At 38.3% G+C, this 17,679-nt stretch overlaps 1 protein-coding gene across 3 annotated transcripts in view; it reads left to right on the plus strand.

Moving 5' to 3' along the window:
* The window catches only part of VWA8 (von Willebrand factor A domain containing 8), a 364,890-nt gene that overhangs the window by 265,526 nt on the left and 81,685 nt on the right, over positions 1 to 17,679 (plus strand). The gene's annotated exons all lie outside the window — the stretch shown is intronic.

Below are 17,679 nucleotides of genomic sequence, written 5' to 3' on the forward strand. Positions count from 1 at the left end.
ACAACATGCAAATACAATTATCAACTTTTATTTTTTAACCTTAAGCATTAATCAGTTTCCAGCACCACCTTTGCATCTGTTCTCACTTCTGCCATTGTCGTCAGCATCGCCCCATGCTACCAAGGAAACAGAAATACTGAGCATCTAAAACGCAGCTCATTAGTATAAGGCCAAAACGTTTAGACTAGAGAAGATAAGAAGAATTATGCATACAATAGAGATGTGTTTTTACCAACCTCCTTATTTCCAGAGAATGGAAGTTTAGCAGTCATAATAAGTAGACCCAACCCCGCACTAGCAAGAAATATGGGAACAGGTCACCACAGAGGGAGGAAGCTCCACAGCTCCAGAAATGGCTCAGTCACCAGCTAATCTAGTTGCTGTCTGGAACTAATGTGAGCAGTGAGGAACGCTGTGTACCCATAAATGCTAAACCGAATTGTAAAAGGATTTATTTTATTTGTAATTTATTTATTTTAACCTTCAGAGGAAAACTTCTTTGTTTACATTTCATTTTTATCCAGCAAAAAGAAAGGTAGGTTCCTGCCAACTGTGTTGCTCTTGTAAAGAACCAGTTAACAAGATAAGAAATTTCTACAAACTACTCCATTGATATCTGATTAATAGTTACTATTTTCTGTGGTTATTTTTGTGATATTCCTTACAGGAGAAATATATGTGTGTGTGTGTGTGTGTGTGTGTGTGTGTGTGTGTGTATTTGTAAATGAGTAATACATATTCCTAGATTATAGGAACATCTTGAAAATCGCAAACCAATATAGGCCAGCAGCCCCAAATCCTTTTGAAAGGGTATGAGTATATTAATTTAATTAAGCTAAAACAAATGTATTACTCTAAAATAAACATGTCATTAAGTGCAGTGGATCTATCATAGTAACAGACTGAATGTTGGTCACTATCCATGACAGTAATTAGAAAATTAATTAACTGTGGTTCTTCTTCTTTCATTATTCTGAAGATTACTTTCTTCTCCCTTTGAATTAAGCTCCTCTTTTCATTACAGTAATTGATGCCTAATAGTAAATACTATTGTGTTTGAATTTCTTATATTTTATTTCAATTTCTCATGTGTTATAACAAGGTTATAACAATTAAGTTTATCTTTCACAACAGAACTTTTAAAAGGAGTGTCACTCATGATTTTGATAACGGGTCTTCACTGGTACAAAAATTAACCCCTGTTTGTGTTTTAACCATGTAACTCTCCTCTTCCCAGTGACTTTCCTGCCTCTGTTGTACATCGCTGTATCTCCAGCCCTTAGCATGATGATTGGTACACAGTAGACAGATATGCTTGTTTATACTCAATTATACGAAATTGAAGCTTTTTGACAACAAATGGATTCTTTTAACTGTCTCAGTTTATCAGTTGTAACTGAATAAGTATTGAATGAATATATATAGTTTCTAAGTTAGAAATGAACAGAAATATAGTATCTAACATCTCAAAAATAATCAAAATACTCTGCTATATTATACAAGGCAGTATCTGATCCTTCTACAAACCAAACATTTTCTAGGAAATGTGTAACTTTATGTCTCCAGTTCAAAGTGCAGCTATAATAGAAATAACTTATTCAGTAATAAAGTTACATAATTCAGAATTGAATGATAGTTCCATTTGTAAAATTAGAACGTTAGAATGTTATCTAACATTCTCCTTCCATCTCTGATGTTTCTTGATCCATTTTGTTGATATTGAAAATATACACTTACACACATACTCAAACTTTGGAGCAAATTATGAGCATATATCTTTATGTCTAAACAGACAGAATTCATTGTCCACATAATCTGCCATTGTTGTAATTTTTGGTCACATCTCTCCTCTTCCTTCTCACTGCTTGGTAAATAATGAGACAGCATACTTAATTGCTTTTATTTAGACCAGCTTATGTTACTATTTACAAGTAGCTTGTACAACCAAATCTAAATATGAGTCATTCCAGGAGCAATGGTAATAACAAGCAAAAATGTGTCTTTTACAGCTACCTTCCTAATCAATCCCTCAACCTACTCCTCATTTATGGACCCTTTATTCAACATTGGTTTGCTCCTGATCTGGGCTCTTGGAAAATACCTTCCATAGAAGTACTGAGAAAAGAGAATAGGTTCTCAGTACCATACTTATCACTTGCTGACTGCCAGCAGCTTCCCTGTCAATGGCAGAGTAACCTGATCTCCATCTAGTGGCCAAATGGACTTACTTTACATCATAGAAATTAAAAGGCCTGGTTTACACTCCAGTAGTTTGAGGCAGCCTCAGACCTGCTGTTAGGGGAGGTTTATACAAGCCTCTTCAGCGGTTCCTATTGGTTGTGAGATGATCCTTTAGGTCAACAGTGAAGGCCATGCAGAAAGTCTGCCATGCCATTCACCACTTACTGACCCCCATCTTTCCCTGATCCCTTTGCCTGGTGTCAAAAGAACTGTTTTATCTTTAGATAAACTCTGTCAGTTACATGTTTTATCCCTATCCTTTATGACTTTGCTACATTTCAGCCTTCTTCAGGTATTAGCTTTGAAGCCATTGTTGCTTTGAATTTTTGTTTTTGTTTAATGTATTCATTGATAGTTTTCTTTAATGAGTACAGCTTGCAAGAGAGTTTTGTTGTTGTTGATGTTGTTGTTGTTTTTTGGTACGCGGGCCTCTCACTGTTGCGGCCTCTCCCGTTGCGGAGCGCAGGCCCAGCAGCCATGGCTTACGGGCCCAGCTGCTCCGCGGCATGTGGGATCCTCCCGGACCTGGGCACGAACCCGAGTCCCCTGCATCAGCAGGCGGACTCTCAACCACTGCGCCACCAGGGAAGCCCAAGAGAGTATTTTTTGAGCTTCATATAAAATGTGTTCATTAATTTTACATGCTTTGATAGGAACATGTGTTTTTCTTATAGTAAACAACTGTAATAACAAACTCAAAGTATCACTGTAACTGTAGTCTAAGAACCCATTATTAAGAATTCATATTTACTACTTTTAGACTCGATATTTTCAGAAGCACAGGTTAATTATAGGCAAAATTTTTCTGACTAGGTTTTATAGTGTTCTCTATAAAGCATAGTTTTCATATTTTTATTTAGTTACATTTGGATTCCTCCCAAGAAGGCTACACCACAGTTTTCCTCAGAAATCAAATCATCTTCTCTAAAAAGCTCCTGGTGACTCTTCTTGTGGGAGCAAAAAGGCTAAAAGGTTACAGTTTTCAAATGTTATTGTCTAATTACAATAAACTAATCAGAAACTAAATCCTTCATATATTACTCGTAGAATCTCTTCGAAGCCTTTGAATAATACTTCCTTAACTATATACTTTAAAACTTGACAGAATCTTTGAAACAATGTGGGACTGGAACTTATTGATCCTTATAATTAAGATAGTGCCTGGTACACAGTAGATACGGTAAATATTGAAAATAGAGAGAGGCATAGACAAAAATACATAGAAAAGATAACCAGTTTATACTAAGCACCTCTAATCTTTCAAAGACGATATTCTAGGAATATGAGTAAATGTCATTTGCTGTACTTTGGTAACTAGGCCTAGCCTCTTCTTTAACTACACATCCAACGCTTACGATTTTTTAAGAATGTTAAGGCCCGCTTCCAGTTTTGGAAACCACAAGATTATTTAATTGGTACTCTATTAGTAAATTCAGTTTTTGACTCCACAAGCTACATTATCTCCAGATCTTCTGTGAAAGTTTGCAATTCTTTGTTCTTCTTAAGGAGCACAGTTCACTCTTGTACTTCACTCTTAGCTTTGCTCAGCAATTCTGAAAACACTTAACAGTCTGATTAAGTGGCTCATTGTTGTAGAGTGATACACATTTTATAGGACTGTTATATGTACATATATCTTTGGGAATCTTCCTTGGCCCAGAAAGGCAATACTTCTTAAAATTTATGTTTATAATTTCCCACCATATCTCTTAGTGATATATCGGTAGAAGTGGTCTTCATCAAGATGGTCTAGCTATTTGCCTACGTGGTAACACTTGGGCAATGCCTCTAATGATTTTTTCCTTTGTTTATTGCTGTTAGAGAAATCCCAACCATAGAAATCCATTGTGAATCTAGACTTTGAATAAGGTTTTCAGGCTTACCTAATGAAAATGCAAGATCCCCTGGAGAGTGTACTACCCAGTAGTGTGCTGACAGCCCAGCTCTCTGGCAGGTGGGGGGCAGTTTACAATGTTTGCCAGTTTTCAAGATGTAAATACTCCCTCCATGGCTGATTTAAAGCTACCAGAGGTTAACAATCTACTCACAAAGTCTCTGAATATTTAGCAAGCATCTCTCGCAAACTAGTACAATCCGCTTCCAGCATGCCCCTGGCTTGATTAAGCCTTTAACTAACTCCCCAAGGAGAATTATGACAGTTACCAGACTGCACGGTCCTTCAGAAATAAGACAATGGAAATGTGGTTAAGAAGAGAGAAAGGCAAAAGAAAAGGGAAAGAGGTACTGAGAACACAGATAAGATGGTGTCATGATATCTCTGGGAGATGTGGAAGCCTACGGTTGTCCCAGTTACAGATTAGCAATGCTCTTCTTGAACAAAGAATTCAGTTTGAGCAAAGAATTGGAGAGAAGTCTATACTCAAGTGGGATAACACTCATGGGTACGTGCATAAGGGCCTTCTTTCCTATAAACTCTTTCAGAAGGAAATTGCCAGTCGATTTTTACATTCCTCCAGAAGTAATGCTTCCGTTGGATCACAAATTTGTCAGTAATTGCTAAATGTAACTAAAATTAAATCAGCAACCACCTTCCCAAGACAAGCAAATCAACAAGTTTATGAGTTTAAAGAGGCCATGAGTTTTCATTAAACTTTTGTGCATATCCAACAAAAAAGATAACCATAAAAATTATGAAAATCATGGGTATTAGAGTTTTAAAGTAATATTAAAAATAGAAATATCATTTAGCTTTTACATTTTAGAAAAGGCCTAAACTTAGGTAATTGCTTTTCAAATCATCAGCGGCAGAAATATTTCAACTCTTTTCTCTCATGACAGACCTTAAGATCATTATTTTATATACTATATCCTCATTGCATACTGCTTGACAATATAATCAGCAAGAAGTAATCTTAGTAATATTTATTTAAAGTATAAGGAAAACAAATTAATTCTGTAATATATCAGTTATAAATTGAGATATCAAATGCAACGAATATGTTGACAGTCAATGGCTCTAGAATTTTTGTGGTTCTAAGCTCATTATGTATATAGTTATGTATAATCAACACATTACAATGGCTATAGAAATAAAACCTTGCTGTTATATTTATAGAGAAAATTGTAATTTTATTTATAAGTGGTATAGCCTATTGTTTAAGAGCATGAAATTTTAAGTGGTCAAACCTAGGTTCAAATCCACGTACCACTTTTTAAGTGATCTTCGGCAAATTACTCATTCTTTCTAATTTTCACTTTCCAGTCGTAATATAAAGACAATGCCATTGTACTTTACAAGTTGTCATAAGAATGAAATGCATTCATACTTGGCACAAAGTATTTAGTAAGCAAATAAAAATTAGAAACTCAGAAGTTAGGTAATATTGGGCTGCAGAATTCTTTAACACTTACATGGAAACAAAACCAAATTAGAAGGAAGCAGTGTTACCCAAACACCTAATATTACATCATGACCCAGTGAGTTACATAATTCATCATCTGTCTTAGTGTTGAAAGTGAGCTTTGCTTATAATCCTGTTTAGGAAAAGTTTTGTCAGGCCCAAAAAAGGAATTGAAAAAATGGTCTGGGCCTAAACTTGTCAGCTTGAAGAAAAGCAGGAACTCAATGATAGGACAATTGTCAGCCGAGGATTATAGTGTTTAGCCTTATTCAAAAGACAAATGAGAACAGGACCAAAAAACACACAGTGAAATATGCATCATCTCTAGCCTGAGTCCTGAGAACGGTAAAGAGCGAGCCAAACTTGGAGCTGTCTTTCCTAGTTTTTCTGTATACCGTGTTCTTTTGTCTCTATTAACATTCTACAAATGTCTCTCTTTTTATTTTCTGTTTCCTTACAAGGTCAGGCCACAAGTGCCATCTCTAACCTCTCCCTTTTAATAGTTCCACCCATTCTTACATTTATTTATTTAATTAACATTCGTTGATCACCTAGACTCACTAGGATAAAGAAATAAATAAGAGACAGATACAGACCCAGGGAACTTACAGTCAAGGAGCACTATAACCAAATAAACTACGGTGCAGTGTGGTGAAGAAAGTGATGGAAGCGTGATTAAGGGACCGGAGGACAGCAGAGAATACTTAACTCTATCTTTGGAAGTGGTTTTAAGATAAAATAATACCTGAATCTGGTTTTTACGGAAGGGGAAAGGGACTCCTGACAAATCGAATACAGGTTTAGTTTTGCCTCTTACCAAAATCCCAGTAAGAAAACAATAAAGGATCAAAAAAGGTACAAAACCACAAGGACAAAGAGAATTAGAGATGCAACAACACTTTGGAGGATTAAAAAATACATGTGTAGGTGATGACCGAGTTAGTGACTGGAGAGAACTAAAACCCTAAAATTCCTCCGGGGGGGAGACGCAAGCTTTACTCTGTGGAAGCCCATAAAGCATCAGGACTTGAAGACACCATGTTCCAAAGAAGGTTAGAGTACAGGGCAGCACTGAAAATTGGCAGATTAGTTGAAAGCCCCTATAGAGGCCATTTAGAAATACAGATTTTCTCCTCCATCTTATGCAGCTGGTCAGCCAGCTCTCCTCTGCCCTTGCAAGAGACGGGAGCCACAATGGAGATCTGCACAGTTTAAGACAGGAGTGAGACCATATAGCCAACAAGAAGATAAAGTGAAAGTCTCCTTTCCTTATTTAGATCGCATGAAGCTGGCATCCATATTTATATCCCTTAAGCAGGAGATTGGGAAAAATCCTTTCTGGAAACTGACATGCCCAAGAGAAAAGCCTTTCTTTTTTTCACTTTTTTTTTTTAAGGAAAATATTTTTTTATTTGTTTCCTTATCATTTTGAGTCAATATACACAAATAATACAGTCTGTAGGATGAAACAATCATTTTTGAGATACATTAAGTTTATAGGAGATAAGTAAAAATGTACTAACATACAAAATTACATTAAAATTAGTACATTGCTTATCCATAGGAAAGCTTGTATCCTATCAAGTGATTTTTTTAAAATTTTTATTTGAGTATAGTTGATTTACAATGTTGTGTTAGTTTCAGGTGTACAGCAAAGTGAATCATTTATAAATACACATATATCAGGCTTCCCTGCTGGCGCAGTGGTTGAGAGTCTGCCTGCCGATGCAGGGGACACGGGTTCATGCCCCGGTCCGGGAAGATCCCACATGCCGCGGAGCGGCTGGGCCTGTGAGCCATGGCCGCTGAGCCTGCATGTCCAGAGCCTGTGCTCCGCAACGGGAGAGGCCACAACAGTGAGAGGCCCATGTACCGCAAAAAAACAAAAACAACAACAAAAAAAACCAAAATAAATACACATATATCCACTCTTTTTTAGATTCTTTTCCCATATAAGCCATTACAGAGTACTGAGTAGAGTTCCCTGTGCTATACAGTAGGTCCTTATTAGTTATCTATATAGTAGTGTGTATATGTCAATCCCAATCTCCCAATTTATTCCTACCTCCCCCTACCCCCAGTAACCATAAGTTTGTTTTCTACATCTGTGACTCTAGAGAAAAGCCTTTCTGATGCTGACATTTGGAAATTTCTCCCTACTAGTCTTACAAGAAGACCCACTTGTTGGCAAGCCCTACTTTATGCAAAAACAAAAATTTCAATCTACTTTTTAATGCCTTATTCTTAAATATTAATGGATAGCCTCTTATATAGAAGATGGAAATCAAAACAAATGAACAGAGAAATAGAGATGATACAGAAAGCAGAAAAGCATTTCACAAAGTGGTAATTGATATTCTCAGAGAGGTAAGAGAAAATATTATAAAACAGAAACATAGTGCTATTTTAACATAGTAACCTTCAAAGATTAAGAAAGATCTCTTGGAAATTAAAAAGTAGTAGCAGAAATAAATTAATAAAAGGGATTGGACATTAGGGAACTCTCCCAAAAGACAAAGAAATTGAAAATAGAAGAGAGAAGATAAGTCTTATCTGACTAACAAGAATTCCAGAAAGAGAAGATGAAAGGGCAGGAAATGACCCAAAAAGTAATTTAAGAAAATTTCACTAAACTACAGGACAGATGTTCTATTTAATAACTGGAAAACACACACCCTCACACATACACCCCAAAGTATATTCACTTGAAATTTTAGAACCCTGTGGGTAAAGAGACAAAGCTGAAAACTTCTAAGTTGAGGGAAATGGGAAACAGGTTATATAAAATGTACTATAAATCTTAATAGCATTAGGCTTCTCCACAGCAGCATTGGAAGCTAAAGGAAAAATTATTTCCAACCGAGAATTTTATACCCAGCCAAGCTATTAATCAAATGTGACGGTAGACTAAAAACATTATTAAACATGCAAATCTCAAAAAACTTTCATTCTTTATACAAAAGGAGGGAATAAATCAAGAAAGAAGAAGAAAGGGTGGAAAGAGTGGTCTTAGCCAGGGAAGAGGCAAAGGTAATTCCCAGCATGATCATTAAAGGATGTTCTAGAATAACAGCTGTGCCTGAAAACACTACTCCAAAGCGAAGTGGGAAAACAGGGTTCCAGAAAGAATAGATGTCTTCAGGGGAAAAAAAGGAGCTGGTAATGTGATAGAATAACTATATTGAGAGAATTTTACAGCTCTGCTGGAGAATTTGGGGAACAATTAGTGAGAGATAAATAAAGTAAAGCTAAGAATTAGTAAAGAGTACATATTAGTGGGAAAAATGAAAAATTATATACAATAATAGTATGTGATAGTATATATAACTATATAGTAATATGTATTATTATAATTAGAAATATATAGTAATATATAGTAACATATATTATTGCATATAGTAATATAGTACCATATAATAGTAATGATAAAGTAAACAATTAATATTGATCTAACTCAAGTTTATGATGGCACTCTATTAGGATGATAAGGGGAGGGAACATGAGTCATGTATGTTCTAGGTAAGATGGGTGAAATAATCCTTACCCTTCATAGTAGGAAGTCAATAGATAATGTCTGAAACTTAAATATAAAGAGAATGTAAGAATATTATTTAGAAATATGAAGGTAAGTAGCAGGAGACATAGTAAGCAGAGTTGAAGTGGCTGGCTACCTTTGGGGAGTGGGAATTGGGGAGTGAAGATGGTGGAGCTCAAGGTTGCTGTTTTTGTTATACATCTTGTAGTACTCTTTGGCTTATTAAACTATTTACATTTATTACTTTGATAAAAATTAAAAATTGGTTTAGAATAATAACAAGTGGGAATTCACCAGGTAAATAAGAGGAATAAGAGTAGCTATGAAACAAAGATATCATTTAACTCATCTTTGGATCCTAGACACTTTAAAAAATACATATTTTTTAATAGAACTGAAGAAACTGGTTAATTTTCCTTATTTCACTTTGAAATGACTCAAGAGTACTAGTTATGAATAAGATGGAGTAAACACACACTTACCCTGTCTTTTCCACTGAATTCAGCAATAAAATCCGGACAGGATACATTGAGCAACTATTTGAGGTCTCTGAAAAAGAAGTGATAGCACATGGATTGAGGAAGACCAGAATTTGAGCTACCATTGAACTGGATGTGTTTCTCTTTCCTCCAGAGTCTCCTGGTCTTGACTCAAGGCCATCTGAAAAGGAAGTGGGTACTCTCAGCAAACTAGAAATAGAAGAGAACTTCTTCAGCCTAACAAAAGGCATCTGCAAAAGCCCTATAGCTAGCAATATATTTAATGGTGAAAGACAGTGCTTACCCCCTAAGATTGGGAATAAGGCAGGAACAACCACACCCATACACCCATCACTCCTTTTCAACGTCAGACTGAAAGTCCTAGCCAGTGCACCAACAAGAAAAATAAGTAAAAGTATACAGATTGGAAAGGAAGAGATAAAACTGTCACTATTTGTAGACAACATAATTGCCTACCTAGAAAATCCCACAGAATGTACCAAAAAAAAGCAAATGACGCCCAAAATAAACCAAGTCTTTCAACTAATAAGTGAGTTTAACAAGGTCCAAAATTAATCATATTTCTATATCCTAGCAATTAATAATTAAAAACCAAAATTTTAAAATATTTATACCATTTACAAACAGTTCCACCTAAAAATGAAATACTTAGGTATAAATTTAACACGGCATGTATAGGATATGTATGCTGAATACTACAAAACACTAGTGAAAGAAACCAAAGATTTAAGTAAAAGGAGAGTTCACAGATTAGAATTCTCAACATAATAAAGATGTCGATTCTCTCCAAATTGATTTGGAGAGTTCCAACCAGAATCCCAGTAGGATTTTTCTTATAGTGATAACGAGCTGACTCTAAAATGTATATGGAACAAAAATACTCAAAACAATTTTTTAAAAGAATAAAGTTAGAGGAATCATACTACACAATTTTAAGATTTACCATAAAACTACAGTAATCAGGATGGTATGATGTTAGCAAAAGGACAAACACATAAATCAATGGAATGGACTAGAGTATTCAGAAAGTGACCCAGAGACATATGGCCGGTTGATTTTCAACAAAGGTGCCGAAGCAGTTTAATGAAAGGATAACCTTTTCAACAAATGGTGCTGGAACAATTGGACATCCATTGGCAACATGAAAAAAAACTGTTAATTTTATTTTATTTTATTTTATTTATTTATTTTTTTGCGGTACGTGGGCCTCTCACTGTTGTGGCCTCTCCCGTTGCGGAGCACAGGCTCCGGACGCGCAGGCTCAGTGGCCATGGCTCATGGGCCCAGCCGCTCCGCGGCATGTGGGATCTTCCCGGACCGCAGCACGAACCCGCGTCCCCTGCATCGGCAGGCGGACTCTCAACCACTGCGCCACCAGGGAAGCCAAAACTGTTAATTTTAAAAATAAAAATAAATAAAATGACTCAGTGGCTGCCAAACCAGGAATAATAGTAGTTGACTACGGTAAATGGCACCTGCCATGTCATCTTTCATTGTTGCATTAAGTGGAGAATGTAAAGCTAATTCCAAATCTCAAAAACTCCGAAGGTAAAGAAAGCTGATTTGTTTAGAGAGTTTTAAAAAAAAAAGTCTTAACCTTTGGTATATTTGGGGAGTAAGAGAATGCTCCAGGGATGTAATTCACAGATGGAGAAACTCAAGCTCAAAGACATTAAGCAAGTTGACCAAGGTCACAGGGGTAAGTGGCAGAGTCAGTGGTTCTGTAATGTGTGCTCTTTAACCACCATGCACTCCGGCCCTGGCAGCTTTATCAACTTCCACCCTTTAGTCAGGTATGCCCTCCCCCTGCCAAAACCTGAAAATGCCAGTGGCATTAAAACTAGGCATTTGGCTCTGTATAATCCCATCAGATCATGTTGGTTCCCATGGAAGTCAGGAGTCAAGGAATATTATACAGCTCTGTGGCAAACAGTAATAAGAGTCCTTCTTGGGTGCTTTTTAATGTTAATGATAGAAGACAGAATTCTGAGTGATTCTTACACCATTTCTCAAATCCCTGACACTCTTTCTTTTGATAAATAAATAAAATAGGTTAAAATGTTGCAAAATTTCCATGTTGTTCAAGTGAACAAGGCAGCAGGATCTGAACTTGGTTTCTAGAAGAGCAAGCCTGGAGAGGGGTAATGACAATCACAGGTGTGGGATGGGAGGGTATGATTCAATGAGGAGAAGAGTGGATTGACTGGGTATCCATCATCACCACGAAACAACCTTACCATTGTGTAGCAATGATCTCATCAACCTTTCCTTCCCCAGCGCTAATGATTAACTCCGGGGAATCTTTCATCTCTGTTTTAATAATGGGACTTCGGGCTTCCCTGATGGCGCAGTGGTTGAGAGTCCGCCTGCCGATGCAGGGGACACGGGTTCGTGCCCCGGTCCGGGAAGATCCCACATGCCGCGGAGCGGCTGGGCCCGTGAGCCATGGCCGCTGAGCCTGCGCGTCTGGAGCCCGTGCTCCACAACGGGAGAGGCCATAACAGTGAGAGGCCCGCGTACAGTAAAAAAAAAATATATATATATATATATATACACACATATATATTGAAAAATGGGACGTCGAAAGACAGGACCGACACATAAATACAGCTTATCCTCAAGGATGTAGGTGAATCACTGTGGAATGTTTAGAGGAAAACTGATGTCTCTCAAATTTAAGAAGGGTGCTCATCAGTTCCAGTCACCAGTGAAAACAGTAATGCTGTGATTGTGAGAAGGCACAATTCCCAAGTGTTTACCTATCTCAATATCATTTTTAAAAAGTGTTTGTGATAAGATATAGAGAACAAACTAGTGGTTACCAGTGGTGAGGAGGGGCAAGAGAGGGCTGGAGGCGTGAGAGGTACAAACTATGGGGTTTAAGATAGGCTCAAGGATGTATTGTACAACACAGGAACATAGCCAATGTTTTGTAATAACTGTAAATGGAAAGTAATCTTTAAAAATTATATAAAATTAAAAGTTAATAAAATTTTAAAGTGTTTGTGATAAAGCAAAAGAACATCAAAGAAAGCAGAGGTCAGGTGGCACAGAGAAAAATAAAGAAACTCCATCATTCCTTTTTTTTTTTTTTTGCGGTACGCAGGCCTCGCACTGCTGTGGCCTCTCCCGTTGTGGAGCACAGGATCCGGACACGCAGGCTCAGCGGCCATGGCTCACGGGACCAGCCGCTCCGCGGCATGTGGGGTCTTCCCGGACCGGGGCACGAACCCACGTCCCCTGCATTGGCAGGCGGACTCTCAACCACTGCGCCACCAGGGAAGCCCCATCATTCCTTTTGTGACAGATAGGTTATGTTAAATCTGTGATCATTTCACTTGCTAGTACTTTGCTTAACCACGTCAGCTTTTAGAACAGCATTGGTTCAGTGTGCTATCTCATCTAAAAGTTTAAGCACATTGAAAAGCACAAGGCCTGACAGGGGTTAAAATGATTTTCTAGAACTGGTTTCACTTGAACCTCTTAGGATATGCTGTGGGAAGATAGAGATGTGAGAATAGGTCTTCTATATAATTACTGCTCACGGGCTTCCCTGGTGGCGCAGTGGTTGAGAGTCCGCCTGCCGATGCAGGGGACACGGGTTCGTGCCCCGGTCCGGGAAGATCCCACATACCGCGGAGCGTCTGGGCCCGTGAGCCATGGCCGCTGAGCCTGCGCATGCGGAGCCTGTGCTCCGCAACGGGAGAGGCCACAACAGTGAGAGGCCCGCGTACCGCAAAAAAAAAAAAAAAAATTACTGCTCACTTTCCAGGCAGAGCACAGCCCTTATATTTCCTCCATGATTGCCTCATAACTAAACCATCAATGTTCTCTGCTTCCATTAAAAAAAAAACACTGAAAGCACTGGATCCCAGAGAGAAGAGTGTACTATTGCTAGGGTGGGAGTGCGAAGCCCACAAGCTGCAGGGCAGAGCAGAAGCCTGGCTGGGACACAAAAGCTAGAGGAAATGGACCAGCTGGTCTGTCGCAGACAAGGCTGGCATTTTATTCACTTAGAAGTTGCTTTTTTTTTTACAAACTGCTGTGTTTGCATGATTTTATTTAACCTGTCGAGTATCGATCCTATTTCAGCTATGTTTCTATACCCACAAAATAACTGTCACTGCCTTTTTTAGTGAATTGATTTACCAGTAATTGTCTGCATGTGAATAAAGTGAAAACTTTTAAGTATAATCTCAATCTGTACTAATGAAGAGCCTTCCAGCGTTCCCAAATATCAAGCAGCAGTTGATACCTATAGATCCAAATATAATTACATATTTGTCATCATAAATACCTTTTTCGTTGGGGAAGTTTTCCTGTCATGTCATTATGTCTACAGTCTAATGGCTCTATTAGTTGAATCTCAGTTCCTTAAGAACTCTGTCTTCCTGCTCCCGTATTTCTAGTTGATTCTCACATAACAACAGTGTTTATACTCTAGACCTGGCTTTAGGAAAGTCAACAAACCATAATTTCCCAAAGAGATGATGGTGATCCAAGCTGGAGAGTTTCTTTGTGGCATTGGCAAGTTGTTATCTATTGAAGTAAGGAAGTTACGGACCAGCAATAGATATTTGAGTCACTTGACAATCAGCCAGCCAAGTGTTCCCGTGGAGCATTACTCTGTAGCACCAGCATAGGCCCTGTGGAGGGTCAGAGAATACTGAAGTATGAAGCATGGTTTTTACCTTCAGGAAGTTTATATTATATAACTGGGGAGGTGAGACTGATAGTCATGAAACAGCAGCCAGTGGTACAAAAGAATGTGTAGTTGAATGTTAACTTGTGGAGTTTGAGCCCTGTGCTGTAGTAGTTCAGAGGAGAGGCACCAATGCAGATGAAATTCATAAGCAGAGGAAATGGGGCTTTGGTTGAACTTTTTTTCTATTTATGTATTTGGATAGTTGAAAAGGAGAGGAAAGGGCGTTCCAGACAATCCAAAAAAAAAAAAAAAAATGACCACAGGCACAGATACGAATGAGCCCTGTGTGTTTCCTTAATAAGAGGAAGAATTGTGCCGTAGGCTCGGATCACCGCAAATCCCTGAGTGACGTGGACACAGATACCAGAGGAACAGTGAGCAGACATCACGGCCCATTTGATGCAAGCACGAAGCCCAGAGGGCAAATCCAGGTTCAACAACAACTATCCCAAGAAAACAGGGGAGTGTACACCAGACCGGAGGCAGGAGTCCGAGCTGGGTCTGGGACCACCAGAAACGTACAGGCTGGGAGATTTTCAGAAGGCAGCGTGCGATTTACTTTCAGCACAGCCTTGCTGGCGTGGGACTTTTTAAAAGCAGTTGAAAGAAAGCTCACCTTCTTGGCAACCCTTGGTCTGTCTTAAACGTATCTGTAGCATATTGTAAGACAAGCTTAAGGGAAGCAAATGGTGTTTGGGGGGGAGTAATGCAATAAGGAGTCACCTGAATAGGGGGAAGCAGGCGCGTGAAGGCCCAGTGAGATTTTTTAGGTTCCCTGTGCCCAGGAGCTGCTGAAGGTCATTGAATAAGGAAAGTGTATGGAGTAGTGAAGGATGTATTAGGAGGATGGACTTGGTAGTGATGTGAGGTCTGGAAAAGAGCCCTGAGTGGAGCAGCCAACCGGGAGGCTGAGGTATGGCCAGATGTGAGCCGATGGCGAAAGGCCAAATAGGGACCTGGATGTAGGCGTTCTGCATGTCTCTAGTGTGGGTGTCTGGCAGACCATTGAAGGAGTCAGGAGAGCAGAGAGGAGAGAGGGTTAGGGCATTTTAAGTGTGCTGAGTTTGAAGTAATGGTGAGATATTCCATTGACATTGCACAGTCAGTAATTGGAAAATAACAATTGGACTCGAACTTCAAGCTAGCAAGAGTTCCAGTGATCCTTAGCATGGACGTTTTCACTGAAACCATGAAAATGGTTAACTGCTAAGGAGAGTAGAGAGATCAAGCAAAATGATCAGGACAAATAAGCTTTTTAGAAATACGTAGAGTCAGATGTTCCTGAAAGCATATTCTCAGAACCCTTTTTAGTCAGGAATCCGTGTCCACACTGTTGGAAAATACTGTATAACCTAGAAGACGCTTAGAGGTGAAGTTACAATTAGTAAATGTCTGGCTTTGAGAAGTCCCAGTAAAGAAACCTCTTTAATTTGTTTAACCCAATAGTCCCTAAATGTGTTCAAAATCTTTTTAATACTTTAGCAAGTTGCGGGTCTCTGTATTCCTGGTTTTCTTTGCTCCAGTTCACCATGGACCCTCTATAGTAGGTCTCTTAGGACAAGAGCCTTATGCTAATTCTAATCCTGACTCATGATACAGCCTTGTTGCATGGCATTTATGACTAAAGAGAATATATTTGGAAGGATAGGGTTAAGTTGACAGTTAAAAGAATAGTTTCCCTGCATACCTTTGAAGAGAGGACCTATTATTTCATGTGATTCCATATTCATTATGGAAAAAGAAAAGGTACGGAAAGTGACAAAAATTCAGCTCACACTAACTTAAACTACAAAAGGGGGTTTATTGGCTTATATAACCAGGAAGTCCCCAGGCTTTAGGCACAGCTCAAACCAAAGGCTCAACATGTGTCACGGGACACAGACTCTGTCCTCTTCTTTATGCTTTCTCTGAGGTGGCTTTATTCTTACAGTCTTTCTCCATCTGGTGGCAAAGATGGCCCTGTTAGCATTAGGTTCTGCATGGTTTTCATAGCTGGTAATCCCAACCAAAAGGGAGTGTCTTTGCCAGTAATTTCATCAGAAGTCCTCAGAAGTGCTCCAGCTGGTCTTTGAGATCTCATGCCCATCTCTGAACCGATCACTGTGACCAAAAGGATGGGATACTCTTAAGTGGTCAGACCTAGGTCGTGTCTCCACTTCTAGAGTTTGGGATGAGAGAGAACTGTATCAGTCCCATCTGAACCACGTGTTAGGAATAAAGGAAATACCCCAGGAGAAATACTGACTAAGCAAAAAACATGACCGTGTGATTTTTTTTTTTTTTTTTTTTGTAATTTTGACGGCTACCTTCCAAGTGACAGCTGATGACCTTCCAGTTTAGTGTTTCCTGGAGGCCAAGACTATTGTCAGGTTTATTTTGTTTTGCACTCGGGATGACATTCATGAAACATGACCCTTATCAAATGCAAAATGATGATAATTAGGCCAGTGATGATTATATAGCATCCATTAAATTTATCTTCTGTTTAATTCCTAGACTGAATACCTCAAAAATATGTGCTTGGTTTTCTAAGTACATGTAGGGCAGAAATAAATATTCTAGTTACAGTTTTCTTATGAGATTTTCCAGTTGCCAGGGTTGTGAATGAAATTGTCAAGTCTTTCTTGACAGTGCTCTGATGATATTCCAGTGGGTTCCCCCGCCCCCCATGAAAAGAATTCACTAATATTGAATAATTTTCATTATTTTTTCCTTTTATATACATCTGTTGTAAATGCTATTAAAGCCCTATATTTCACATTGCTGGTATGGGTTGAATAATCCTTTCCGTAAAGAACAACGACATCTATAGAGCTCTAGTAGGGAAATCTAAAACTTAAATATGTTTTGTGCTAGCTGAAGGGGAAAATGCTGCATTTGATTGGGAGTCATCATGACCTCAACCACTCTGCCATCATATTTACATAAGAGTCATTGCCCAGAAGGAGAAAACCCTGACATAATGTCAGAAACAAATTCATGTGTTCTGAGTCTGATTTGAGTTAACCCATAGAACCCCCAACAAATACATAAGGCTATTTCACAGCAATAAATAATAGCTATTTTTGTTACTCTGGCTCTCTTAATACTAAAATATGATTTTTTTCCTATCCTGTAGTCCATAATTCCTTAGAAGTGTAAAAATAGGCTGCATGTCTCTCTGGTAAGGATAAGCTTCTGACTGCTCTCAGGAGTAAATAGCAACAGACCTGATGATTCTGAATATAACTCTTCCTCTCACCGAAACTCAGGTTGAGAAATATTTAGATAGATTTATAGACAGACATATATTTATATTTACTTATTTCTATTTTTATATTATTTTATTTTATATTT

The sequence above is a fragment of the Stenella coeruleoalba genome, assembly GCF_951394435.1.
Source record: "Stenella coeruleoalba genome assembly, chromosome: 18".
Lineage (NCBI taxonomy): Eukaryota > Metazoa > Chordata > Mammalia > Artiodactyla > Delphinidae > Stenella > Stenella coeruleoalba.